Genomic DNA, 13409 nt, shown 5'->3' on the forward strand with positions numbered 1-13409 from the left:
GTGGGGCTTGTGCACATCCAGCCTAAAGACCACCCTGCCGCTTCCTGCCTTCCCCTGCCAGGGTCAGTGTCCTCTTTATCCAAGCCTGGGGGCTGCCTCCTCTGGGAAACCCCAAGATGCCCCTGAGGGTGTGCTTTCACACCCCCAGGTCTCTCCCCCCGCCTTCCAAGACTCCTACCCATGTTGAGGGTCTCAAGGCTCAGGCTGGGGGCTGTTTCCTTTAGCACCCACAACTTCCCACAGGTTGTGGACAAGTGGAGACAGCGCCACCAAGAGGTCAAGGATAGAACCAGCAAGCACTGCTGAGGGACGCTGGTCTGGGGCTTTGGTGTGAACTATCTCACTATGCACCCATTGCTGCTGCTGCTGCTGCTAAGTCGCTTCAGTCGTGTCCGACTCTGTGCGACCCCATAGACGGCAGCCCACCAGGCTCCGCCATCCCCGGGATTCTCCAGGCAAGAATACTGGAATGGATTGCCATTTCCTTCTCCAGTGCATGAAAGGGAAAAGTGAAAGTGAAGTCGCTCAGTCATGTATGACTCTTAGCGACCCCGTGGACTATAGCCTACCAGGCTCCTCCGTCCATGGGATTTTCCAGGCAGGAGTACTGGAGTGGGGTGCCATTGCCTTCTCCATTAGGCTTGCTTAAGAACTAAGGCTCCCAGAGCTGAGGTTTGAACCCAGGTATCCTGAGCCCACCCCCACCTGCCCCAGATGGGGACTGGGAGCTACCACGAAACAGAGGTGAGTCTCACAGGAGCACTCAGCTGCCCCAGGCCCTTTCCTCTCGTCCCTGGAGAAGTGAGGCCCACCTCAGATTCTGGGCTGACCCACGGCTTCACTTTCCTTAGGAAGACCCCTGAAAATACCCTCGGAGCCACAGCAGGGTGGGGAATTTGAGCCTCCTGCTCTGAGGTGGGGAGGGGACAGTGGCCCCTGTGTCTGTGGACATCATGTGGTGCCATCCACATGGGTGTCCTTGTTCTGACCCTGGTTGGGCCAGCATCAGAACTGTCGAGGGACACTGCTCGCTACCCACTCCCTGCATTTCTACCCAGGTCCTGGGGAAGCTGGTGTGGCTGCTCTAGGGATCCCACTCTGAGCCCCAGGGTGGGAATTTGAGTCAAGTGGATTTGACTGAGGGGTGCAGAGGGGAGGAGACCCCACTGCTGAGCACCAGCCTTGGCCCTGGCGCCTTTGCGCAGATGCTGTCACCAAACACCCCTCAGCACAGGGCATGTGTCTCCTGCTGTGGAAAAGCTGACTCCTCAGGGTAACATGTTAGAAATGCCTGTACTGCAAAGGCACCATTTTATTTCACTTGCATAAATCCATGAAGGAAAGAGTCCTAAGGAGGGATCCTGTTCAGATTCCTGCCAGGGTCAGCCAGCACAGTCTTCATGTTGGCTGGGTTCTTGATGACCTGTCATCGGTCATTTCTCACAGTTGCTGAGCAAATTCGGTCCAACAGATGGCAAGTTTGCCTTCATCTTGGTAAAGCCTATTCCATCAAAAAGCAAGGGTTTCAGAGGACTTTGTTTGCTAAGAATAACTGCGGGGCAGCCAGGTGAGGGAGCAAGATGGTTTCACTTTAACTTGCCCTTTGCCCTCTGCCTGCTGCCTGCCTGCTGTAATGCCTGGGCTGTGCTTCTCAGTCTGACAGTGTTGATCTTCACAGCCTCTTCTTTCAAGCTGCTTGTGAATTCCAGGAAAGGACTCTTGTCCCTTCAGGAGCAGGTTGGAGGCAGATGTATCCTCCTGGTCCAACATGGAGTGGAATGGGGGCTGGGTAAACCCAGGGGCTGGTTCTGGGGTTACCACTGCTTGGGAGTCCAAATCACCAGGCCATTGAGGCCTCTGGCTCCATATTCAAGGCATGTACAAGAGCCAGGCCCTGTACGGACCCTTTGTGGTCCCTGGCCTCTTTGTGGGGCTAGCTGCACATCTAGCCCATGGATGTTGCCTGCACTGTGCAGAGACTGAAATTTCCAGGGTGTCTCCCCCAAATGCCCTTCTCCTGTTGCTGGCTCTTCTGGTGTCCCAGCTGGCAGGACTTTTGCTGGGCAGAGGCCGGAGCAGGGTGCAACCAGCTTTCACGAAAGACATCTCATAAGTTAATGGAAACCCATCCAGCACAAAGGGGCATTTACTGAACTGGATGGTATGTCTCCATCTGAATGCAGGGAGGACAGAAATAGCCTTTCACAGAGTGCCAGCAGGGCTGGGCTCTCCTGCTCTGAGGGTGTCAGTTTTCCAGCTCTTTCTCCAAGCTATGCAACTTGTCCATTTTTCATGTGAGTTACTCACCCTGTCCTGGACAGAGGACTCGCTGATCCCTTTCTTGCTAAAACTTTTGGGGGGGGGGGGAAGGGGGAGAGAGTGAGGGAGGAGAGAGAGACTGGAAACATGAAAACACAGGTTGAGTTTCTGTTGAGATGCTGTGTCTCAGTGGTTCTCCATGATGGGAGTGACATGCATTAATGTCTTACCTGACACCCTCTCAGTAAGATGAGATTGGATGGTGTCATGCTCCAAGAAGTGACTCTTGTGTTTCTCAAAACGGCTATCATTTCCATGATAGCTTTGCTTGTGCTCCTCCATCTGCCTATAATGTTCCTCCAAAAATGCCCAATTAAGCAGCAGTTAAGTCTTATTTGACACCTATACATAATTTTTTAAAAATTCAGTGTGCTAAACCCAATGCTAGTAGTGTTTTGGAGAGGTTAAGAAGTAGCTCAGCTGCTGCTTTATTGCTAAAAAATGCTAACTATCATCTGACGCAGGGTTGCCACAAACCTTCAATTTGTGAAAAATTCAGTATCTACAAAGTGCAATAAAGCAAAGCACAATAGGAGAAGTTATGACTGTAACTTAAATTTCCAGCAGGGAAAACACATGATCATGCTATGTTATATTCACTTGGTGGGATATTCAGTCACTGTAAATGTTATTCATGAAGGACATATAGTAACAAAAAGAGTTTTTACAATGTAACTTCAGAGAAAAGTCAGGATATCAAAACGTTCATTGCAATTATTACTAGTTACTGTGCATCTGCAGAAGGCTGGGAACAGAAACACAGTGGTCTTAAGGAAAGGTTTTCTTTCTAAACATCCCAGAAGCTTGTTTTATACATATGCACATAGACATTTCTTTATATAAAAAACTTAGATAAATAATAACACATATAAGCAATAAAAATGTATATAAATAGTAAAATATTACACTTAATAAAATATAATATATAAATAATAAATATATATTGAATAAAATATATAATTAGATTAATATAATATTATGTTCATATCAGAAAATTTAGAAAATGAAGGTAAGGGAAAAAAAAGAAATTGATTCTGTTATGCAGGAATAACAGTTTTTCCTGTTTTGATGTTGTGTAATCAGTCACAGCCACTGTGAACACTAGGAGGTGCTGGAGGGGAAGGTGTAGGTCTTGCTCTTGTACCTGTGACTTGGCTAGGGCTCGGCCTCAGCTTCCAGTTTGGTCCAGGTCTGCTCCACATGTCTCCCATTCTCCTGGGACTGCCTGCTACTCGGATGCTCCTCTCCTGTTGAGAGTCTGAAATTCCCAGATTGGCAAGGAGAGCATGCAAGTCCTCTGAAGGTTTGGAATTGAAATTGGCTACTGATGCTGCTGCCAGAACAAGCCATTTGGCCAAGCCCAAGATCAACATGATGGGAAGGTGTCCTCCACTCACAATTGAAGGGGACGTGTGTGGATACGTGCCCATCTATAATCCCAAATTACTCAGATGGGTAGCCTTTCCTACATTTTCTATGCTTTATATAAAGACATGTTCTTTAGGGGGCTTCCCAGGTGGCGCTAGTGGTAAAGAACCCGCTGGCCAATGCTGGGAACATAAAAGATGAGGGTTCTATCCCTGGGTTGGGAAGATCCCCTGGAGAAGGTCATGGCAACCTACTCCAGAATTCTTGCCTGGAGAATCCCATGGACAGAGGAGTCTGGTTCATAGGCTGTCTATAGGGTCACAAAGAATCGGACACAGCTGACGTGACTTAGCATGCACACATGTACTTTAGGACTTCCCTGGTAGTATAGTGAATGGGAATCTGCCTGCCAGTGCAGGGAACACGGCTTTGATCCCTGGTCCAGGAAGATTCCATGTGTTGCATAGCAGCTAGGCCTGTGTGCCACAACTATCGAGCCTGTGTTTTGCAACAAGAGAAGCCACTGCAATCAGAAGCCTGTGCACCACAAGGAAGAGGAACCTCTCCTTGCCACAACTAGAGAAAGCCCACATGTAGCAATGAAAACCCAGTGCAATTAATAATAAAAGACACATTCTTTACACAGCAGAATCATTCTACCTCTGTTTTGTCACTTAATTATAAGTACATCTTTCTATGTCATAAAATCATTCTGCAACATATGAGTGCACACAATTCTATTTTAATGTCACAATATGCCTTATTCAACTTAATGGACATTATGGCCCCACCCTTTTTTTCTGCTTCTAAAAGCAATACTTCAGTGACTATCCTCTCCTGGTACCTAAGTCTTTGTGTATATTCATGATTTTAAAAAAATAATTTTTTTTAATTTATGTTTTTGGCTATGTTAGGTCTTTGTTGCTGTGTGGGTTTTTCTTTAGTTGTGGGAGCAGGGGCTACTCTCTAGTTGTGGTGTATGAGCATTGCCGTGGCTTCTCTTGTCGCGAAGCATGGGCTCTAGGGTGCAGGGGCTTCAATAGTTGCAGCATGTGGGCTCAGCCATTGTGGCTCCCGGGCTCTAGAGCACAGGCTCAACAGTTGTGGTGCAAGGGCATGCTCCAAGGCATGTGACGTCTTCCTGGATCAGGGATCAAATTCGTGTCTCCTGCATTGGCAGGCAGATTCTTTACCACTGAGCCACCAGGGAAGCACTATCTATGACATTTTTAAAGAATAAATTTCTAAGTAGATTTAGGGAGGGAGATAGTTGACCTCAAGATGGCCACAATGATCTTTGCTTTCTTATTCACACCCTTCTATAGTCTCTTCTTACAGCAAATCAAGGCCAGACTATATGGCCAATAAATTACAGCAGAGGTGATGGTGTGTGACTTCTGTGGCTGAGTCATAGACGGCACTGTGGCTTCTGCCTTTCTCTCCTGGCTCAGAGCCACTCTGCAGAGTCACTCCTGAATTCTTGACCAACATAAACTACTGGAGAAATTAACTGATTATTTTTTAAAGCCACTTATTTGTTTTAAAATGATAGATACCTAATAGTGTGAGTATTTTGATCGAGAGGCCCAATTCTGCTTTGTTATCAGATAAACTCCAGCATCTTGGTGGCTAACAGAGTATGGTTTATTTCTCACTCCCACACACCTAATGTGGGTAAGGGGGCTCCCCTGCTTTTCACAAAGTGGTGCCCAGGGACCCAGCATATTTCAGTCTAGTAGCAGATCACAGCCTCTCACATCCAGGTGGTGAGAATTAGTTAGGTGATCACACCCAGATGTATGGGACCAAGAAAATAATTTGACCAACTCTTGATGTTCAAGCTGAAACTCTAATACTTTGGCCGCCTGATGCGAAGAGCTGACTCATTTGAAAAGACCCTGATGCTGGGAAAGATTGAGGGCAGGAAGAGAAGGGCACGACAAAGGATGAGATCGTTGGATGGCATCACCAACTCAATGGACATGGGTTTGGGTAAAGTCTGGGAGTTGGTGATGGACAGGGAGGCTTGGCGTGCTGCGGTTCATGGGGTCACAAAGAGTTGGACACGACTGAACGACTGAACTGAACTGAACTGAGCATTATTTCTGAACTGAACTGAATTGAGCATTGTCTCTGCCAATGAATCAAAGAAACTATAAATGGTTACTATGTATTTTTAAAAGGTAGACTCAGAACTGCTGCTGCTGCTAAGTCACTTCAGTTGTGTCCGACTCTGTGCGACCCCATAGACGGCAGCCCACCAGGCTCCACCATCCCTGGGATTCTCTAGGCAAAAATACTGGAGTGGATTGCCATTTCCTTCTCCAGTGCATGAAAGGGAAAAGTGAAAGTGAAGTCGCTCAGTCGTGTCCGACTCTCAGCAACCCCATGGACTGTAGCCTACCAGGCTCCTCCGTCCATGGGATTTTCCAGGCAAGAGTACTGGAGTGGGGTGCCATTGCCTTCTCCAAAGATCTATATATTGAAATCATGATTCACAATGAACAACAAATCCTGAAGGTGCTCAAATTTCCACAGTTGCTACATGACAAACATATACAAATACAGTGACTCTTCCATATGACAATTTGACAATCTATACCAAGGGCCTTTAGGATATTTATAGCCTCTGACCCAAATAGAAGCTTCCCTGGTAACTCAGCTGGTAAAGAATCTGCCTGCAATGTAGGAGAGCCCAGTTAGATTCCTGGGTTGGAAAGATCTCCTGGAGAAGGGAACGGTTACCCACTCCAGTATTCTGGCCTGAAGAATTCCACAGACTGTATAGTCCATGGGGTTGTAAAGAGTCGAACATGACTGAACGACTTTCACTTTCACACTGACCCAAATAATTTTGCTGCTGTGACTCTATTCTAATAAGATGTTGTTTAATATGATAAAATCATTATGAATAATTCCCCATAACATTATAAGAAGTAATGAAAAATTGTAGGCAACTGAAATGTATGCCAGGGAAAGGATAATTTGTCACCCCCTCCATGATATAATATTACATAACCATTACAAGAGATGCTTTCTGTGCAACTTGTCATAGCTGACACTATATTGTTATGGGGAGAGGTCGCAAAATTAAATTATTTCAATGATACAAACACAGTTAGGGAGAAAACACTACATTATTTATAACCTACCTTATTTTATAACCAGAAAAAAGTTGAAAGAAGCAATTTAAAAAGCGTTGCTGGTCTTTCTGATTGCTAGTCAAAGGCACATCTATTGGCTTCACTGTCCCCTTCAGGTGACAGCTTCCCTAAGCTTCCCAGGAGTGGATGCGGGAGAGGGTGCAGGCCAGGTAGGAGCAGGGACGCTTCAGAGAGTATCAGAGTGCTGGTCCTGCATCCCCAGGGATGGGACTGGGATAACCCACCTGGGCACCACCCTCTTAGCCCAAAGTGAGAGCCCAGCCTAAGGCTGGGGACATCTCCCACCTCACTGGCTACACAAGTTGGTGGCCTCCATGATGCTGATATCCCCCCGTGAGGTCCATGTCCTCCCATTACATCCATGATGTCCATGATGCCCCTGGCGCCCTTGCTGCCTATAGCTCCCATGGTATCTGTGGCCCCCATGATGTCCATGATCCCCTGTGATGTACAAGGCCCCAGTGACTCTCATGGCCCCTGTGATGTTCATGACCTTCATTATATCCAAGGCCCTATGAGGCCCATAGACCCCCAGTGATACCAAGGGATCCCCCTCAAAGGTGGCCTCTGCTCCCAGCCCACCACCTGCTGAGTGCACTGTCCTTCACAGACCCCTCAGGGCAGGCCCTGTGTGAGCTGGGTGGACAGAGGAGTGGGTGCAGAAGTTAGTCACCAGGGTTTGGGCTGGGGAGGGCAGAGGGAACCCGAGGGACCCACTCATCTCAAGGCTGGCCTCAGGCCTTGGTCTTACTTCTCTGAACTGTGCTAGAGCTGCCTCCCCAGGCCTGGGTGCTGAGGAACATTCAGCACCATTCGCTGATCCTGGTGAATGGTGCCCTGGAGGGAGGGGGACTGGCTTGCACACATCGCTTATAACAAGCCAAACTGTGGATACTATTATCCCATTTTATAGATGAGGAAACTGAGGCCCAGAGGATGGCAAAGCTAATAGGTGGAGGAGAGGACTTGAAAACATGGAGGTCTGGCCAGAGCTCTCTCACATGATTGCTGTGAGGGGGCAGCTCCACCCTGGTGCAGGCCAGGTTCAAGCGGACAGGGACACAGGATGGGTCACCAGACTCAGTTCTTGGTCACAATGGAGGCCATCACCAAAACTCAGGCTGCAGAGAGTTGCTGTGTCATGCCCAGGGGCTGCCTCCTACAGAGGTGCCTGAGAGATGAAAGGGATGAGAGGAGGAAGATGGCCAGGTTGTGGTGTGCCCAAAATCCCTTGAGGCTCTTGGCCTTGGCTCAGGGCCTGAGTGAGAACAAGGCAAATCCAGGCAGCTGGAGGATTAAAAGTGCCAGGGGGAACATGAGTCCAACGCTGTGATGTGATTACCAGGAGCAGAGAAAAGCCCAGACCTGTGGGCACTTTGCAAAGTTCTACATGGGATTGTCCATTTAGTTCTATCTCACAGACAGGACCTGAGGCAGAGGGGATGCTTGACTTAAGGTCACACGGCTGGTACAGCGGGAGGATGGGAGACCCTTCTAATGTGGAACTCAGCTCTCAATCCATCAATGTGAAGGAAGGGCACACAGTCACTGCCTCACCTCACTGCCAGCATTTATTGTCAAGGATGCTGAGAAAACGGAGATTTGAAAGTGCAGAGATGGACAGAAGCAAGAGAGAGCAGTGAGAAAGAAAGAGAGAAATATGGGAGTAGGAAGAGAGAGAGAACCTGGGAGAGAGGGAGGGAGGAAGGAAAAGGCAGGGAGTGGGGGAAGGTGAGTCTGCCCCTTGCCCCCACTGGCTCCTGTGCTTGGCTTGGTTGCCCCTTGAAGTCACTGCCCACCTCCCTCTGACTTTGCTCAGGTGCGCGGCGGCTCTGATCTCCAGAGAGGGAGCCAGCCGCTTAGTGACTGACTGGGAAGGGGCGCATAACACAGTTACGGCTGGAGTGACTTTTGCAGTTGGTCCTGTGACATTCCTTGGTCTGGGGTCTGCTCCCTCCCCTGTGCCCTTGGATCCTGGTACCCAGCTCCCCACTGGGGTGGCAGTTCCTCCTTCAATACAGCACATACCATCACTAAGGCCAGCAATGGTGGTGTCACCCTGGGTCATCCCCAGAGATGGGTATGCCTCTGGCATGAGGCCCAACTTCACAGCAGTCAGGAGTGGGTCCTAACAGCTGCCCTCCCTCCCTTGGGCTCTGGTTCAGTTGGCTGCTAACCCCTGAGCTGTGGTGAGGGGCAGGAAGCAATTACTGCCACTAGTCTACTTGTGGTGTCCACCCCTGGCCCTGTGTATCTAAAAGACAATTGGACTGAGAATTTCAGAAGCTCTTTTCCTGTTTAAAAGCATCAGCCATAATTGCAAATGACAGCATTTATTTTTCTGCCTTTTTTCTTATGTTGCCCAGAAATTGCTTTTAAAACACATGCTGATTAGAGTGGATTCAGGTAAGTGTTTCCTCTCCTCCACACTGGGCTCCTGACAGCCCAGCCAGGGATGGAAAGAGGCAGCAGACTGATTGGAAGTGGGTTCCAGGAACCACACAGGCCTGTGGTCATGGAAACATCAAAGTGGGTGAGATGCTCACTCTTCACCTCGAAATTGGGGCATCAGGAGAAACGATTAAGGCAGTGTGTGTTAGTTTTTAGGCAGCATTGCAAATTGTGCCACTAAATATATATCTTCCCTTCTGGTCTGTAGTCTGACCTGGGTGATAGCAACCAGAAGACTCCTAGCACTCACCACATCCTCAGAACTCATCCCTGGGAGCAGCTGTCACAGCTGGCTTATAAGCTAAGTTTTGTCTATCCATTAGGAATTTATGGGGTATCAATAATAGACATAGTTTTATCCTTCCCATCACTAGATCAGACCCAAACAGCTGCTGCCTTGCTCAGAAGCTTGATGTTGTCCGGACAGTAACTCTGCAATGATATTGGCCTCCTCCTTGGAGCTGTTCCCTCATGGTTATAACTTAACTCCCACAGCTTCAGGTATCACGTCTGTGTGCAGACCAGGGAGAAACAGGGAGAAGACCAACAGCCACATCTGTTCCCCTTCATTAGCAGAAGTTCTGCATTTCTCCAGCAGACTGCCCTTTAAATCTTAGGGCCACCCCTCACTGCAAGGGAGGCTCAGAAATATGGAACAGTCACCTGGGCTGAAGATGCTGTCCCTGGGGCAGAGATTGCCTCCCAGTATTCATTCTTTCCCTCTTGATTTTTAGTAACTGAACCCCTGATATCACCTCTTCTTGTCTTCTTAACAGCCAGATGCAACTGAGTTCCAAACCATCATCTCAACTCACTGGAGTTTTGTTCACAAGAAAGAAGGGAACCGTGGCTGTTCGGGAGGTGTCAGTACAGTAAGTCCACTGCCCTGGTGTTTGCTCAGTGGAGTGAAATATCATTTCATAGCTTGATCCTTAGCTGATTCATCACATGGAGCTGCTTCTCCTCTTCAAACGGAAACTTCTCACCATCTTGATCCTTTCTCTTCTGCGTGGTTGGGTCTCCCTCTAAGAAGGGGCCCACTGGGATGTGGCATCCTGTGGGATGGACAGGGCTAGACAGGGTGAGACATGGTTTAGATTTTAACAATGGATTATTACTCACAGACACCAAGAAAGCACCCATCTTGGAGGTCCAGACTGATGTGTTTTGAGAACTGTACAGATTGACCATCATGAATATCAAGTCTTAGAACAGTGCTATCCCCAAGAAAGCTTCCTCAGGCCCCTGTGCAGTCAAGCCCTCTCTCCCCACTACAGTGGCTACCCCTGTTCTCATCCACTTTGCCTGTTCTGAATCAACAAACAAATGGATTAATTTATTACGTGTCTGGCTTCTTTCACTCACAAAATGTTTCTGAGATTCATCAGGGCTGTTCATGTATCAGCAGCCCATCTGTCTTCCCTCTTGAGCCCATCCCAATGCGGGGGCACCCAGCATGTTTTCACATTCACCTGCAGACAGTCATCAAGGTGGCCCTTGTTTGTGGCTGTTATGAATGAAACTACTCTTCGTGCAGTGTGTAAGGACTTGTGTAAGCATGTTTTCACTTCTCTTGGCCAAACAGAGAGGAATCTCTTGTGTATATTTATAAGAAACCACCAGACCATTTTCAAAGTGGCTGTACTATTTCTTACCAGCAAAACATGAGTCCCTGTTGCTCCATGCTTCCCTAACACTGGTTATTTTCTATCATTTAAATTTTTAGATGTTAAAATGGTTGGGGGAGGTACTTTATTGATGGCACTGAGCACACTTTCGGGGGCCCAGTCATTCACAAAAGTATATCATCTTTTGTGAAGTATCTGTTCAAGTCTTTGGCACATTTAAAAATTTAGGTTATTCATCTTTTTAGCCTTGATTTTTAAAGGAGTTCTTTATTCACTATGGCCACATGTGATTTTTTCAAATACAAGTATTTTTTCCAAATCTGTGTCTTGTCTATTATTTTCTTAGTTGTGTCATTTGATAAGCAGAAGTTTTCAATTTTATGAAGTCCAATTTACCAGATTTTATTCAGATAAGTAAATCCAGATAAAACAATTTTATATTTTTTGATTAGGTATTTCTTTTAGCATCCTTTCCCGGAGGCCTCTTTACCCCCAAGGTCAGTGTACCAGTTCGTTGCCTCTGAGCTCCAAATACCCTTGAACGTTTCTCCTTCCTGGTGAGCAAAATGTCAGGCTCCCCCAGTTCAGAGCACTGGAAGTATGAAAAGAGGATGGAGCTCTGATACCTGGGGGTCAGAGGTACGGGATTCAGGATACTTGGTGCCCATGTACCCCAAATGACATTCCTGTGATCTTGCAGCCCTGCCCTGGTGGTAACCTTCCTAAGGCCTCCAGATTCATGTTCCTCACTCTTGACCTCCAGCTGCTTCTTGATGCCCCAAATTTGCTATGCACCCAGGCCATTAGGCACAGTGTCTGCACTGGGTGGTTGCAGACCAGCCTGACCCACACAGACCAGCAGATTTCCCTGCCAACTAGTGGGTTCAGGCATGCCTTCTCCATTGAGGCCTAGCTCCCTCCAAGCTAACCTCCTCAAGTACCCTCCCTCAGCCCTGGAGTTTCCTAGGGCTTTCTTTTAGGTCTCATCAGTGCTTACTAATTGGGCCTATTAGACATCCTGTTCAGGTCACTGTGTGGTCCCATCTGATTGGATACAGATTAATACAGTCACAGAGATATTCTCCAAGGTCTGTGATCAATGAGACACGAGATCCATCAATATAGATACAGGTAATTTTTTTTAACCACTTAATCATTTTTAAGTTTGCAGTTCAGCAGTGTTAAATGATTTCACCTTGTACAAAAGATCCAGAACTTTTTCATCATTCCAGACAGAAACCATCCCCATTAAACACTAATTCTCCATTCTCTTTCCCCCAGTCCCTAGCACCCCACATTCCACTTTTTGTTTTTATAATTTGATAACTGTAGGTGCTTTATACACGTGGAATCGTACAGATTCTGTCTCTTTATGACCAGCTTATTTCAGTTAGCACAATGTCCTCAAGGTTCAACTATGTGTTATGTGTCAAAATTTCCTTCCTTTTTAAACTGAATTATATTACCAGTATCCAGAGCAGGAAAGACTATGGACCCAGGCTCAGATTCGGAGCTGGCAGTCCCTGAGTGTGGCGTGGCTGTGGGGGCCTCCCTGGGAGCCCGTCATCAGTCCCTCTGCTCCTGGGGCATTTGTGGAGCACATTCAATCTGGGCTGCTTCTCTGGCACTCAGAGGACTTTCCTGCAACCCAAACAGCAGATGGTCAGGAAATGAAGACTCACTTCAATATCAACCAGAGGAAAATGTAATTCAATTGGCAAAACATAGAGGCAGAAAAGCATGTGGCTTAACACATGTCATCTTGTTAGGTGGCGTTGGCTTTCAGAGACTAAGGACCCATGACCAACAGCTGGGCTGGGGCTGGGATAGGGCAGTGGAATATCGTGGTTTTCTCTGAGTCAGCTTCCCTCCCAGGTTCACAGGCCTGGGTGCATTTCTACTCTATTCCCGTCATACATGTGTGACTGGGTTGGATCCTCAGCTGGGATACCTGTAACTGGCCAGATGCTTATCAGGTACTTTATATGATGTGCCACTCAGGGCAAGTGCAACTGTGATGACACAAACCCCAAAATATCAGTTACTTAAGCAAGAAAGACAGTCTTTCTTATTACATAGAAGACGTCCTAAGGCAAGCAGGATGGGGCTGGTGTGGCAGTTCCATACTGTCAGAAGCCCAGGTTCCTCCTAATTTCCTGTCCTGCTGTTCTTAATATCTCCACCTTGTGGCCCAAGATGGCTGCTTAAATTCCAGCCATCCTGCTTGCATCCCAGCTAGCAGGAAGGAGGAAGAGAGAAAGAAATACGCATCCTACATTGTCAGACTCTTTTTTTTTTTTGGCCACACTGTGCAGCTTGCAGGATCTTACTTCCCTGACCAGGAATTGAACCTGGGACCATGGCACTGAGAGCACTGAGTCCTAATCTCTGGACCACCAGGGAACTCTCTAAGACACTTCTTAGAAGTTTCTGCACAGTTCCACTCATATCTTTGGTCAGAACTTAGCCATGTGGCTAT

Source organism: Giraffa tippelskirchi, chromosome 1 (assembly GCF_054371585.1).
Source record: "Giraffa tippelskirchi isolate mGirTip1 chromosome 1, T2T-mGirTip1v1.2.pri, whole genome shotgun sequence".
In the NCBI taxonomy this organism is placed as follows: Eukaryota; Metazoa; Chordata; class Mammalia; order Artiodactyla; family Giraffidae; genus Giraffa; species Giraffa tippelskirchi.